The sequence below is a fragment of the Periplaneta americana genome, chromosome 7, assembly GCF_040183065.1.
Source record: "Periplaneta americana isolate PAMFEO1 chromosome 7, P.americana_PAMFEO1_priV1, whole genome shotgun sequence".
Lineage (NCBI taxonomy): Eukaryota > Metazoa > Arthropoda > Insecta > Blattodea > Blattidae > Periplaneta > Periplaneta americana.
The window spans coordinates 152,515,486-152,530,140 of NC_091123.1; the positions used below are offsets into that span (position 1 = coordinate 152,515,486).

Sequence of the window (14,655 nt, forward strand, 5' to 3'; positions counted from 1 at the left end):
ACCAACAAGCAAAAATTTATTTAAAAATGGGCTTAACGACTTTACTAATAGACGGTAATTATACACAGTATTTAAAGGGTGTAAATGATATTTTGTTATTGAAGTGTTGTATCAGTGAAGAATTATGTTGTGTCAGTGAAGTGTGTTGTGTAAGTGAAACGTGATCCTGTCAGTGAAGCTTTGAAATCAGGATAGAATCAGTGAAATGTGTCGTAGTTCCACTGCAGTGAGTGAGTTGACAGCGAAATGAGTGTAATGTTGAAAGGTACTTGTGCAGATATGAACATATCATACTCGTGGGTTTTAGTTCGAACTTAGGTTTAAGATACAAATTAGATTTATTTTAAATGTTATTTTAAGTGATCGTGCTTCATTTAATTTAGAATATTCCCTGTTATATTATTATTATTATTATTATTATTATTATTATTATTATTATTATTATTATAAATTATTGTTAGTATTAATTATTAGTATTATTATTAATTGTATTTTAATTAATAAGTTTATTATTGCCATTATTGAGTGTAATTAGTTACCACTGCCACCGGGTATATGCCCATTGCAGTGTGATACATACATACAAATTCGGCGCGTCACTGCTAGATAGATGACTAATTCTCAATCGCGGCTCTCCGTTTGAACGACTTTCTTGAATGTTAAGCGCCTTCATTTTTCCACTTTAATTCGCAATCAAGAAATATACAGTATCTTCACTTCAGTTTAACGATTTTGCTCGAGCGGTTTTTGATTACAGAAGATCTCTTCAAACTCAATCATTTTTATTGCGTTTTCTTGTGGACGGGAGCACTTCTCGACTCTTCACGTCCTTCAAGGGGAGGTCTGAATGCCCACCCTCCTCACGCCCCTAACTCTCATGGCGTTGGAAATTCCTTCTCCCTTCTGTCTGAATCGGATTCGTGATATTTATTTTAGAGGCCGTCCTCGTTCAACACATTAAGGAACAAGGCGGGGATCGTGCAGCGAATATCTCCAACACTCAATTGGCATTTAGCTGTAAGTCTCCATTATTTGTAAGGAACCGTCCTTTATTGCTCTTCTGCACTACTATGATAGGCTACTATACCTTCGAACTAGGCTCTATTAGACTTTGAAATAGATTGTTAGATTAGGTTATACTGGAGGAAATTAGGTTGGATTGTAGTAGATTATATAGGACCGGATTATGTTAGATTAGATTCGATTCGAATAGATTAGACTAGACTAGACTAATTTGGACTGTAGTAAGGTATATTGAATTATATTATTTTAATGTACTGGAAGTACATATGATATTTCCATGCAGATATTCTGCATCATCATACGATGAAAGAGTAATGGAACGGAGAAAAATTCTCTCCGGCGCCGGGATTTGAACCCGGGTTTTCAGCTCTATGTGCTGATGCTTTATCCACTAAGCCACACCGGATACCCACCCCGGCGTCGGACAGAATCGTCTCAATTTAAGTTCCAACTCTTGGGTTCCCTCTAGTGGCCGCCCTCTGCATTACGTCATAGATGTCTATGAACGTAGGACTGAAGTCCACACATGTGCTGAGGTGCACTCGTTATGAGTGACTAGTGGCTTAGTGGATAAAGCATCAGCACGTAGAGCTGAAAACCCGGGTTCAAATCCCGGCGCCGGAGAAAATTTTTCTCCGTTCCATTACTCTTTCATCGTATGATGACGCAGAATATCTGCATGGAAATATCATATGTACTTCGGTACATTAAAATAATATATATGATATGCGTAAATCACTTCGTGATTTAAGACGGCGCTTATTCCGTCGGATCCTGGCCAACTAGTCACTCATGACGAGTGCACCTCAGCACATGTGTGGACTTCAGTCCTACGTTCATAGATATCTATGGCGTAATGCAGAGGGCGGCGACTAGAGGGAACCCAAGAGTTGGAGCTTAAATTGAGACGATTCTGTCCGACGCCGGGTGGGCATCCGGTGTGGCTTAGTGGATAAAGCATCAGCACGTAGAGCTGAAAACCGGGGTTCAAATCCCGGCGCCGGAGAGAATTTTTCTCCGTTCCATTACTCTTTCATCGTATGATGAATTAGATTATATTTGACTGGATTGGATTGATGTGGATTAGATTTTACTGGAGAAGTAAATTACATTAAATTTGACTAGAGTGGATTATATTAGTTTATATTGGACTAGAGTAGATGCTATTACATTACATTAGACCATATTAAACTGAACTGGAATAGATCACATTATATTAGATTGGACTGGAGTATAATAGATTACTACATTAAATTCAATTGGAGAAGATTAGACTAGAATAGGATAGAATGTTTTACTTCCGCTGGCAGAGTTAAGGTCATAAGTCTTCTTCTTCCACTCAACCAGCCTTAATCAATACAATAGATTAGATTAGTATATAGTATAATAGTAATAGTAGATTATAATAGTAAATCATTATGTTATGTTATGTTTATGTTTATGTTATGTTATGTTATGTTGTGTTATGTTATGTTATGTTATGTTATGTTATGTTATGTTATGTTACGTTATGTTTTATTGGATTGGAGAAGATGAAATTAGATTGAACTGTAGTAGATTAGATTGAACTGTAGCAGATTAGATGGACTCTAGTTTGTTAGATTAGATTGGACTGAAGTAGATTAGATTACACTGGACTGGAGTAGATTGGTAGGTTGCACTGGACTGGAGTATATTAGATTATATTGAATTTTGCCTGGACTGGACTGGACTGGACTGAACTGAACTGAACTGAACTGAACTGAACTGAACTGAACTGAACTGGAGTAATTTTGATTAGATTGCAATGGAGTAGATTATATTAGCTTTACTGGAGAATATTAGATTACAACGGGCTGAACTCAAGTTGATTAGATTAGATTAAGTTGAGTTAGGTTAAGTTTGATTGGTTTGGGTTGCGTTGGGTTAATTGTGTTGGATTGGCTCAATTGGGTTGGGTTGTGTTGGGTTAATTGGGTTGGATTGACTCAATTGGATTGGGTTGTGTTGGGTTAATTGGATTGTTTTTGCTTAATTGGATTAGATTAGATTAGGTTAGGTTAGGTTAGGTTACATTTGATGAAGATCTTTTGCTCATAAAAAGTACAACGCAGCGCTGCTTGACAATGGTAAAGTCGTACAGAGGTGACGCCTACTTGCAACTACTGCTTCTTTGTTTTGCTTATACCCACGTCGATCACTATGATACCTCGATAACATCGCCCATCTAGCGTCTATGGCTTCAGATGCCTTATTGAAAACTGTACGTCGCTGCTTAGCATTGCCACTTACTGACTCTCCCGTGTACAATATTTTATTGGATAATGAAAAACATACTCAGAAACTAGCCGAATTTTACACTAAGAAAAGCTACGATTTACATACAAGTGGCAAGAGAACCTCTTACCTGAGATTTATATCGAAGCTTGCTGTATTCGGCGTGTGGGAAAGTACCCGCCAATGGCCCAATTTGCTGTTTCTCGGCCGGAAATAATTTGCTCACCTAGTATACGAATCATTTCATATCTTGATTTTTCTCAAGACGTCATACAATATTTTACAAGGACGCACTGTGATATGTCCTCCATCCAAGGTAACTTAAAGCGTTACATTAATAACGATTGCTTGCCATATGCCCGCAGTACACTAGGTTTATTATTTTTGCTATTCCTTACAGGTAAAGAAAGTAGGCTCTGTCGCAAGATTATTTTCAACTCTCGTGATATGAATTTGTTGAACAAGAAAGTCCCAATACAAGACCTTCAGTTGCTTTCGCTGTGACGTCATTAAAAGCCAGTCAGCACTGAAATTGTCTCCATCGTTTCTTACGTAATACATTTATTGCCATCCGACTTCATTAAGACGTAATTTAATTGACTTGTTCGTTCGCGACTTCACAAGTGAAGTTGAGTATCTGCTCTAAGTCTACTCAGAGTTATTACATTACAGGTTCCTGGATACTCGATTGCCATCGCACTATCGGATGTGATTCTGAGCCATCTTCTGCGTAAAGCACGAGGAAGGCATTTTTAGTGAATTAGTTTTAAAATGAAATGAAATCTTAAAAAGTGAATCAGCCCTGTATTTTAAGTACTCAGCAACTTTTTAAATGTTAGGATTTCCTTCCTTTACACAATTGAAGAAGTGGTTGAGAAAAGGTAATATTTCAAAATAGCAGTTTTCAGTAAATCGCATTTAAAATTTGTAGACTATCATGTCTGAAGATCGTATCAACAAAATTGCAAGTTTACAGAAGAGCCAGATAAATATAGAATGATTTTTCCTGTCCTTATCTGTCATAACAAGGTACTTTATTCGATTCTTTCATATTTCCATTTTAACTCCGAAACAATAAAATTGTTTCCAAACATATATAGGTTCCATTAAATTTTTTTAATAATACAAAATTTGTTGCTACGTCCTTCTGGCATGATGTCCTCGATATTTAAATCCAGAAAATTCTGTTTTATTTTTAAAATTTTTCCATTTTACTTATTACATTTATATTTCCCCAAATGATCATAAATAAAATTTTTACATGTTAGAGGACTTCTATGTGCAAAAACCTTACGATAACCTTGTAAATTTGACATTAAAAGTATTTTGTGCGAGATCGTGCGTATTTGCTTGGTTTCCGCACAAAACCTATCCGCGGAAAGTCTAAAATTCCACATTCAGTATTCCCAACCTAACAAACATAACAATTTCCCTCTTCTTACCGCTTAAGTGACATTTTGATTTTACTGCTTTAGGCTTTTAACATATTATTTTAGAGACGTTCAATATAATAATAATTATAAATTGGAAATGTACCACTGCAATTTCACCTAAATTGCACCGTTAATTATTGTTTTTAAATATTTGCAAAAATTAAGTAAACTCTACAACTCCACTAAAGTTACTGCATTCGCGATGCAAGTAACATTAAGGATGCCGTGAAAAATCAACAAGATTCCAGACTCATCATAGACTGGAGGGGGGGGGGGAAAGACAGACGTATATCACGGCCTGCTGGAGTAGGCTATAGTAAACACAGAAAACATTTTAAAGCAACAATGTTGAAGATAGATATTTTTGTTTTGCAAATTTGCCGTCATTGAACAGAAACCAAGACGGAGATTTCATTGCAACTAATTAGAAATTCCTCTTTCAGGTATGTAATAAACGATCTTCGCACAAAATAATGTACGATACACGAGCGGTATGTTTTCTTTCAATTCTCAACTACGTTTCGCTTTTTCAAACTTTTCCTCGAACATGAAAACTTCAACACACCGCTCTTGTAACGCATATTACTATTTTGCACGATCGTGTTTTTTGTTGTATTTACAGCTATTGTTGTTAGGCCTTGAATGTTAGAATTCCCACACAGAGACTTGTTGCTAGGGAAACCATTCCTCATAACATTAAACTATACTGAAATAGGTCCATTACAGTACACTTATTGTTACTTAGTTACCGTTACAGTACAGTTTTGCGAATGCTTTAGAATAATATTGCTCTAAATTTTCTATGCTAAATATATTGTATTTGCAATTTAAATATATGATCCTGCAAACATTGTTGTACAATACGCGTTTATGAAGTGCATTACAAAATCTTGGAAATTGAGTAACTTGCTTTGCTCGTTTCTCAAACAATAGCTCTTATAAAGTGTGATAATATTTTATAATTTATGTCACAGGCTATTCAAACGCACGTCAACATACACATATGTGCAGTTTAATATACAAATAATAAAAGTGAAACAGGTATATTACATTTAAATATTTTTGTGCATGTATAATTTTTGTTTGTCGTCAGTATAACACAACTTAGCACAAAATGGGAACCATATAGAATCATAAAATATTTTACATTCACATGCAAAATTTATTATTCATTTTAAGGGAAGAGGATGGTATTTTTTGGTGAAAAATGAGTAAATTTTCAAAAAACAATTTTTTCCCTTAAAATACTCTGTGATATGTGTAGAATACATTGTATAATATTTTGTGGGCATTTGTGCCCTTATCAGTTGTTGAGACGCCATTTTTAAACTTCCTGCGCTCTGGATTTTTAAATCACACCGCCCTTTTGTTTGTTGTTTCCGGAACTTCATTTTTTTTTTCAAAACCAAATTTTTCTTTAAAATACTCTGTGATGTGTGTGGAATACATTGTATAACATTGTGTGGGTATCTGTGCCCTTATTGGATGTTGAGACGCCATTTTTAAAGTTCCTGCGCTCTGGATTATTAAATCACACCCCCTTTTGATTGCTGTTTCTGGAACTTTACTTTTTTCGCTACATTGCCAGACAAAAATCGATATAATTTTTGAACTATTAAAGATATATGAATGAAATTTAGAATACACATTCTCTAGACTACTAGGAAGCTTTTCTCTGTAACGGAATTTCCCTAATTGATTTCATTTTAAAAATAAGTCTCTCTGTTTGCAAGAAAGAAAATAAAAAAAATGTTATTAAATTTTAATTGTTTATTTTACAAATGTAGGAACTAATATCAAATTTCTGTTACAGACAGTTTGTAAAGCGTTCTTTTACAAATAAATTGTAACATAGTGTTTGAATTTATCTTTAAAAATGGCTTAGATATATCGAGTTTAGTAAAATCCTGCATTGGGTACATTTTTTTTTCAAAACTGCCTCCCAAATAATTTATTCAAAATATTTATATTTTGTTGAGTTGCTATAGCCATGAGCTCTCTACATACAAAAAATTAATATTTTACACCAAATAAGAAAAAAGTTTTAAAAATTACTATCCTCTCCCCTTAATCAATTCGTAACTTATAACCAGGCTTCGAGACTTGGGACCCGATACAATAAGTTTACTGTGCATGTACTATAGGCTGTTGACTCGCTGCAGGTAGTGAAGGTAGAGATGTGTTGAGGTAACAACGTTGCTATTTAGAGTAGAGTACGGTAGTATGGGGAAACAGACACACAAGTACATTCTGAAAGTAAATATACATTACACAATGACAGTGTCAAAAGAAAGTGAAAAGCATTTATTCTCCTGTTTTTATAAGCATTTGTGTTCAATTATGCGCAGTGTTAATGGTGGAAATAAACATGTAGTAATTTAAATTTCTTCACTTATCCTATTGGTCGTCTTTAGGAAGTGCAGTTACAGTACCGAATTGCAATGTACTACAAGACATATTTTCAGTGTCTCAAACGTAAATATTTTTCGGTTATCTGCCAAACACAGTTCGTACTGTGAAAAGCTGCGCTCTATGTCGCATGACGTGATAGGAGCAAAACGAAAAAACCTAACGTCAAGGCAGTCTCTAAGAGACAGTCCTTTATTCTCGGGTGACTCTATGTCCACTAATTTGCTGTTAATGTTACATAACGTTCCATATTCGTTATTTTTACAAAAAATTGATTTCCACTTCTGTTTTACATGTTCGGTAACCGGTGTACTTGGTGTCTCATTAATTCTCTGCGTCATTTCCTCAACTAATCTGAGGGCTTCCGGCATCTCTTGCTCTGACTTTTCTAACCGTGTAATAGTTTCAAACACAGTTTGAAAATAGATTTGTATGAAAACCAAATTATTCATCAGAACCTTCAAATCCAGAGCTTTAATTATTCTGATTGCAGAACAGTCGTCACTCAATGTGTTGATTATCTGCACAATTGTACGGGAGTATTTGGCATAGGCTAATAAATAGCTGCATTAAGCCATGTACCCCATCTAGTAACAATGGGCTCTGGAGGTGGAGGAAGAGTGTATGTTAGTTTCTTAAATTTCGCAACCGTCTTTGCGTATTTGTTAGCATTCATTCTACAGTATCCCCACCCACTGTACGCTATACCACTATACTCAGTACGCAGTTATGCGGATTTCCCACTGAACTGCTCTATTGGGTCCGAAGTCTCGAAGCCTGCTTATAACATAATCAATAGACCTACAATTGAACAAATTCACCTCTATTCTCGTAGTATTCGCATTATAGCTAATTTACATGTTTTAATATGTTTTGTAAAAATGTGCATATTTAATAAGTCTATAGGCAGCTCACAACTACACTTATATTTTCTAACAAAAATCACTGCATCTTGTTCAAAAAACATTTCCATATGGTATTTACTTGTGATATACCCATTTGATCAGTAGTATTTATGTACATATATTTTAACATAATTTGAAATTCTTACTTTGATTAAATATGCATAGTTACAATTTTTATTTCAATTGTTACCCTTAAGTGCTTCACCATTTTAATATTTTTAACTTTGACATTCATTAACTACATTTTGATATGTATCTGTTCACAATTATATTGCAATGTTTTGTTTCTATAAAATATCCCTAATCAATGTCTGAAGATGCCATATTGCATGGCGGAAACGTTAACAGTTTTAATAAATAAAACGTAAATTTGTAACTATATAATTTACATTAAAATAAGTCATATGATTGACTAACATTTTTCTTTTTGATTTTGTAGGGGAGATTGTTGTACCTTTAAACACTTTTCACATTTCATTTTTTTTTTATTTTGGAAAATGAAATTTTTTTAATGAAAAAATGCTTGAAATAATTATTGAAGATTTCTTTACAACTTCCTGTATGTATTTTCCTGTTTTATAGATCTATTAAGGATGGAAAAAAATAAAATGAAGGAATATGTAATGCATTCAAAGATACAACAGGTTCATGTACCTTCGAACATACCCTTTTGTAAGTTGGAACACATGGAATATAGGTGGGAATACAGCTGAAAAAATGACAGTCATATTTAAAATGTATTTGCAATCATTAACCAGAGCAGGCCTTTCTGATTGAGATTTTATTTCCTGGAGGAGCAATAACTGCTTCTACAGCTTTCTTCAAGGCATCCGGATCAATTGGGGGCCTCTTAACTCCATGACCTGATTTTAAAATAAAAGAAAAACAGAAACCGATACTATCGTGTATCTTGGAACATGTTCCATGGTACAATATGTTTTGTGTTCAAAGGTACAAGACGGTGGACGTTTAAAGAAACGTGGCTCTCAGAACTAGAGATTCGAATAAATCATGGAAATTAAAATATGTTATTACTCACCAGGTGATAGGGAACACACCGTACTTGATAGATAGTAATAAGTACATTCTGGTTTTGTGTTAGAAAACATATATTAATGAACGAAATGTTTACTTTTTGTACTAAAAAAATTGTTTCGTCCACAGAACTCACACTTTGCAATAAATCAAACTGAAACTACGACCAGAGCTACTTAGCGGCTTTCTCTACGTTCTACTTCAGTTTGAGTCCTCTAGGCAGCAGTAAAAATTAAAAAAACAAACAAACAAAAAATGTTCAAAGGTACACTATGCTAAAGGTACAACAGTCTCTCCTACTTGACTTATTGGAATTTTTAAAAAATGAACTCAAAATTTATTTTTTGTAAGTTGGTTATTTTACGACGCTGTATCAACCACTGGGTTATTTAGCCTCAAGTTGGTATTTGGCGAGATGAGGCCGAGGATTCGCCGTACATTACCTGACATTCACCTTACGGTTGGGGAAAACCTCGGAAAAACCCTAACCAGGTAATCAGCCCAAGCGGGAATCGAACCCACGCCCGAGTGCAACTCCGGATCGGCAGGCAAGCGCTTCAGATGACTGAGCTACGCCGGTGGCTGAAATGGTGATGTTCTAGATGGTACTCGAACCCATGACCATTACCTGAGTTCAATGTGCAAGTCGCATATGAATCGTGATGGAATGTGTTTATCAACAGTAATCTCACTAGACGTTTTGATTTATCTAGAGAAAATCAAAACTCGACTATTGACTTGACTATTACACGATTAGAAGAAAGTATATAAAGATTAAAAGTAACGAAGTACTCCAATACAATAAAATATTAATTGACTTACGAAAATACAACTGTCTTCAAATGTATTATTGTACCATCTCAACATTACAAATATTACGCTAGATGCATGCTAGATGGCAGTAGTGTCTTTATACAGAAACTGTAATGATTACTATTCAATAAATCTTAATATTAAACAATCTCTGATACGTGACTATCCATAATATCATATAGCAGAATCTATAACATAACCTAACTAATATACACAAGTGTTAGAAAAGTTTTAATTAACCACGATGACATAAAAAATAAACATGAATAATTTTAAAAGGAATAATTATTGAATGTACAATTTTCAAATTTGAATGTGGTTGGTGGTTCAATTGATGTTATATTGGACGTGTGCATAATAGAAGTGGAACTCGTTGATTTAGGCCTACATGGTGTATTCAACTTATTCAGGATTTCCGAATGGTGCTCTTCATTTATTTGTAAATCGGATTTCAGAAGATGCATAGGTATGATCAGTGATTTTTATTAATTCTTGTTCTTGAATGCCAATGCGAGTCATATTTGAAACTGCTGTGCATCGACTGGAGTGGTTTGTAATTTTATATATATTTTTGACGTCCAGACCAGCGCAGTTTCAAATGTTGGCAAACAAAGAAACAAATGCTAGGGACGCGATAAAATTAAACAAATGCTAGGGACGCGATAAAATTGTGCGATAAGCAGCCATGATTGGTTGAAATACGTCCTTTCGTATCGTTTTATTGGTCAAAAGTAGTATGACGTAGTATGAGTGTAATAGTCTATATAAAACATGTACAGTATACTATATCCAGAGAGCAGATCGCGGTTAGTGTAGCTGGTGTGGTCTCTGTAGACAATAAGGATGTGTGCTCCAGGGACTTGCGGAACCTTTTTCATGCGTGAGAAACTCGGTCTGGCCAGACTTTCATTTAGAGAACATTATCCTTCTCTGGGACTGTTGTTCACTGAAGAAGCAGAAAGAAGACAGATGAGTTAGGGGTGCCCAGAGTTGTACATCTAAGGGTGGGAATAGTTAACTTAGGAAAGAATGAAAGTTTGCGACAAATTTCAGAATGTTAATATACAGTGAAGAGATCAGATTTAATGGAATATTTCATAACAAATTGTTCAGTTGGTATCAAATTTTGGAGGTTTACTACTTTTACTGGAAACATTTAAAATGTTAGACATATGTTTTAAGAACAGATTTTAGGAAAATATTCCATCATAAATGGCATAACAAAGATACAGTATATTACAGTGTTATTTGTACACCTCATATATTATTAAACTAACTTTCGAAATGATCTTAAAATACAAAATCTATCAAAACTAAATTCATTACAGTAGAGCGTCTCGTTTAGGCACAGTGAAAACGTAAACAAAGTGCAGGTAACGTGTGGGGGGAGGACGAGCTGTACGATGAACACGAGGGATGCACAAGGTTTTAGTTACGACATTTATGACGGAGCATTAATTGAAATTATATTTTTCAAAAAAACACAAAACAAAATAAAACAATTAAGTGCATAACGTCGTTGTTCCCGCAATAACTCCTATGTGCAAAATATAAAATTTTTGAGTAGGAAGAAAAAACACATTTATTCATTCTATGGCAGCCGTACATAGGAGATTGTGAATTCTTACATTTTTTAAAGAAATAAAAATAATTACATATAGGAGATTTTATTATCTGCTGTGTCACTATTTAAGTTGTTTAATAGAGCAAAAATCTGAAATTCGATAAATATAACACACAGGAGTTACTGCAGGAAAAACGACCAATATCTATTTGAATAATTTCAAGAGTAAAAAAAAAGAAGGAATAATTGAGGCTAGGTCCGGTAGAGTTCCTAAGTAACTCAGTCGGTAGTGCGTTGGCGCGCTCAGCCAAAGGCCCCGGGTTCGATACCTGGCCCCCGAATTATTTGCCCCTGAAATTATTCAAGTCAGCTTTGTAGGGGGCTATTTCCTGAAAAGTCATACTGATATCAGTATTTGTTTCTTTCCTACAATGCTTCTTCACACAATACACTTCAAGCACATACTGTTTTCTCTTAGAAGAATATATCATATTATTTAACCTGACGTACTGTTAATTTATAAATAAATAGTCACAAAATCATAATTATTGTATGTTATAAATATTTCAAATTTGAAACAATATTTATATCATTCCTTTGTCTTTTATAGAAGTTACATAAATTCATTAAAATTTATTTACTGCTGATGATAACTATTGTACAGGGACATCATTTTATTTTTACTAAAATTTTTAATATTAACCTGGCTATATCTTTGGATTAAAGGTCTAGAACCGGAAACACCGCTTGCTCCCCCTTCCAAGATTGGAGTTGGATGATACTGGCGTAAAATACAAATCACTTTACTAGGTATAGGAGGGAAGAAAAGTAGTTCATCCATTTATGTAAACTAGGAAATATCGCAATTTTGAGTTTGATAATTTTCATTAGGTTTTTGTTTAATTAAAATACAGTACTGTATTAACAACAAGTGTTTTTACTCACGAATTGAGCTATCCATTCAGACGTATTAATTATGCAGTGTATATTGTACTGTTACAGCATATTAGTGTACAATATAGAGAATGCAGTTAAATTGAAAAATAATCATAATATGGATATTTAAACACATTTTTGAAACTGGTGGCCGTTCATTTCGATACAGGCTTCAGTTCTTTTGTGCATATTATCGCACTATAGACTATTGTACCTAATTCCAATTACCAGTTTCGTCCTTCGTACGAGTAACTCATGTTGAAATAATTCTATACCTACTCTATAACAGAGTACCTTACGTACTGTAAATTTAATCTTCACTTCTGCCCGATCCGAAAAGATAAAATTATTCAGACATGCTATCTACTGTCCGTTCAAGTGGTTTTGTCGCAGGGTCGTAGAAGGGGGGAGGAATCACGTGACAGTTAATTACTCAACGAGGCCCTTTTATTTAAGTTATTTTAAACAGTTTTATAATATTACGTAGACGTCCAATTCCTAACAGAAATTAATGTTTTCAGAAAAGAGCTAAGACAGCCCAGCTACTAGACTTCACAGAGGGGCGAACAGAAGCACGTGGGAGAAACCGGGATGCGACGTAGGGAAACGGACGACAGTACCTTTGCGAAAATATGATTCAATATTGAAAGCTCTTTCGTCACTGGAAAATGCGAACATATTTCTGGAACGTACTATACTCACTAACTCGTACTGCATACGCGGCCTTGGTTCTGTGTGGAGGACGGTTGGAAGTTTACTAGTAGAGGGGTTGGGAGTGAAGTAAATTAAAAAACTCAGGTACAATAAAAATTGAAGTAAAAATAAAATGGTGTCCCTGTACATGACGTATCTTACGTATTCATCACATAAATTGTCTCATTTGTATTATTGTGATTTTCCCTAATACTATAATCATTTACTGTAACACTTTCTACATTCCTGCCTAAACGCTGAAGTATATCCCATGGCATGTGAAGGGGCTACCTTTTTTCCCTTTTTTGCCCGAACACTGACTATTCTTACAGTTGTATGCCATCTTTTACAGCAGAGCACGCTACATACCGAATACCTTCAAAATCATAAGTTGCCGTGCTACACTACTACCTTAGTCGTTCGGTCGACAACAACGGTGCGAATCTGTAGGAATGATGTAAGAAGATATGTAACTCACTCAAGTATAGCTTCAGTTTCTATTCATTTCATTTGCCATAGCAACAGTAGTGAGACAAACCAAGCGAGTTGGCTCAGACGATAATGTTCGAGACTCGCATTCGAGAGGCTCCGGGTTCAAACCCCGCGGCCGATCAACTTGACTGGAGTTTTTCTTTGTTTCCCTCATTCCCAAAGGCCAAATGTTGTATTGGAAATTTATATACCATAAATCATCACCGCCTCAATCACCAATATCATAAAATTTAATCAAAATATAAATTAGTAGCATGAACACAAACCATCTACAATAGTCTACACAATAGAAACAGGAACTGAACAATAGTAAAAACGGCCTACTGGTATATCCAAATATCCTAAAACACGCGATATCCCTACAGATGTTAAAGCGTATATAGGCCTAAATAAACTTAACAAAAAATAATGAGACAACTGAAACAGATTCTTCTGTGAACATAAACCCCATTCTTTTATAAATAAAATTCTGTTATTATTTTTATATGAACTTGAAGTAATTTTCAACAAAAATTATGGGACTATCGAATCTTTCTTGACTTTTCAATAACCTTTTATTTATTTATTTGTTTATTTATTTGTTTGTTTATTTATTTATTTGCTTGTTTATGTATTTATTTATCTGCTTGCTTATGTATTTATTTATTTAATTTTTATGTATTTATGTGCTTATTTACTTATTTATTTATTCATGTACTTATTTATTTGTTGATTTGCTTATTTATTTATTTATCTATCTATTTATTCATATATTTATTTATCTATTTATTTACTTATTTATCTATTCATTTATTTATCTATTTATTTATTTATCTATTTATCTATCTATATATTTATCTATTTATCTATCTATTTATCTATTTATTTATTTATCTATTTACTTATTTATTTATTTATTTAATTTATTTAATTTATTCCATTTATTTATTTAATATATTTAATCTATTTTATTTATTTATATAGATATTTATTTATTTATCAATTTATCTATTTATCTATCTATTTATCTATTTATATATTTATCTATCTATTTATTTATTTATCTATTTAATTTATTTTATTTATTTATTTATTTAATTTATTTTATTTATGTATT

The 14,655-nt window shown here is 33.8% G+C and overlaps 1 protein-coding gene and 1 non-coding gene across 2 annotated transcripts in view; one reads left to right on the forward strand and one right to left on the reverse strand.

The window, feature by feature from the left end:
- LOC138703610 (uncharacterized) overlaps window positions 1–14,655 on the forward strand; it is a 534,565-nt gene that overhangs the window by 429,571 nt on the left and 90,339 nt on the right. The window lies entirely within an intron of this gene.
- Window positions 1,358–1,429, reverse strand: TRNAY-AUA (transfer RNA tyrosine (anticodon AUA)). The gene has a single exon. It is a non-coding gene; the product is annotated as a tRNA-Tyr (tRNA).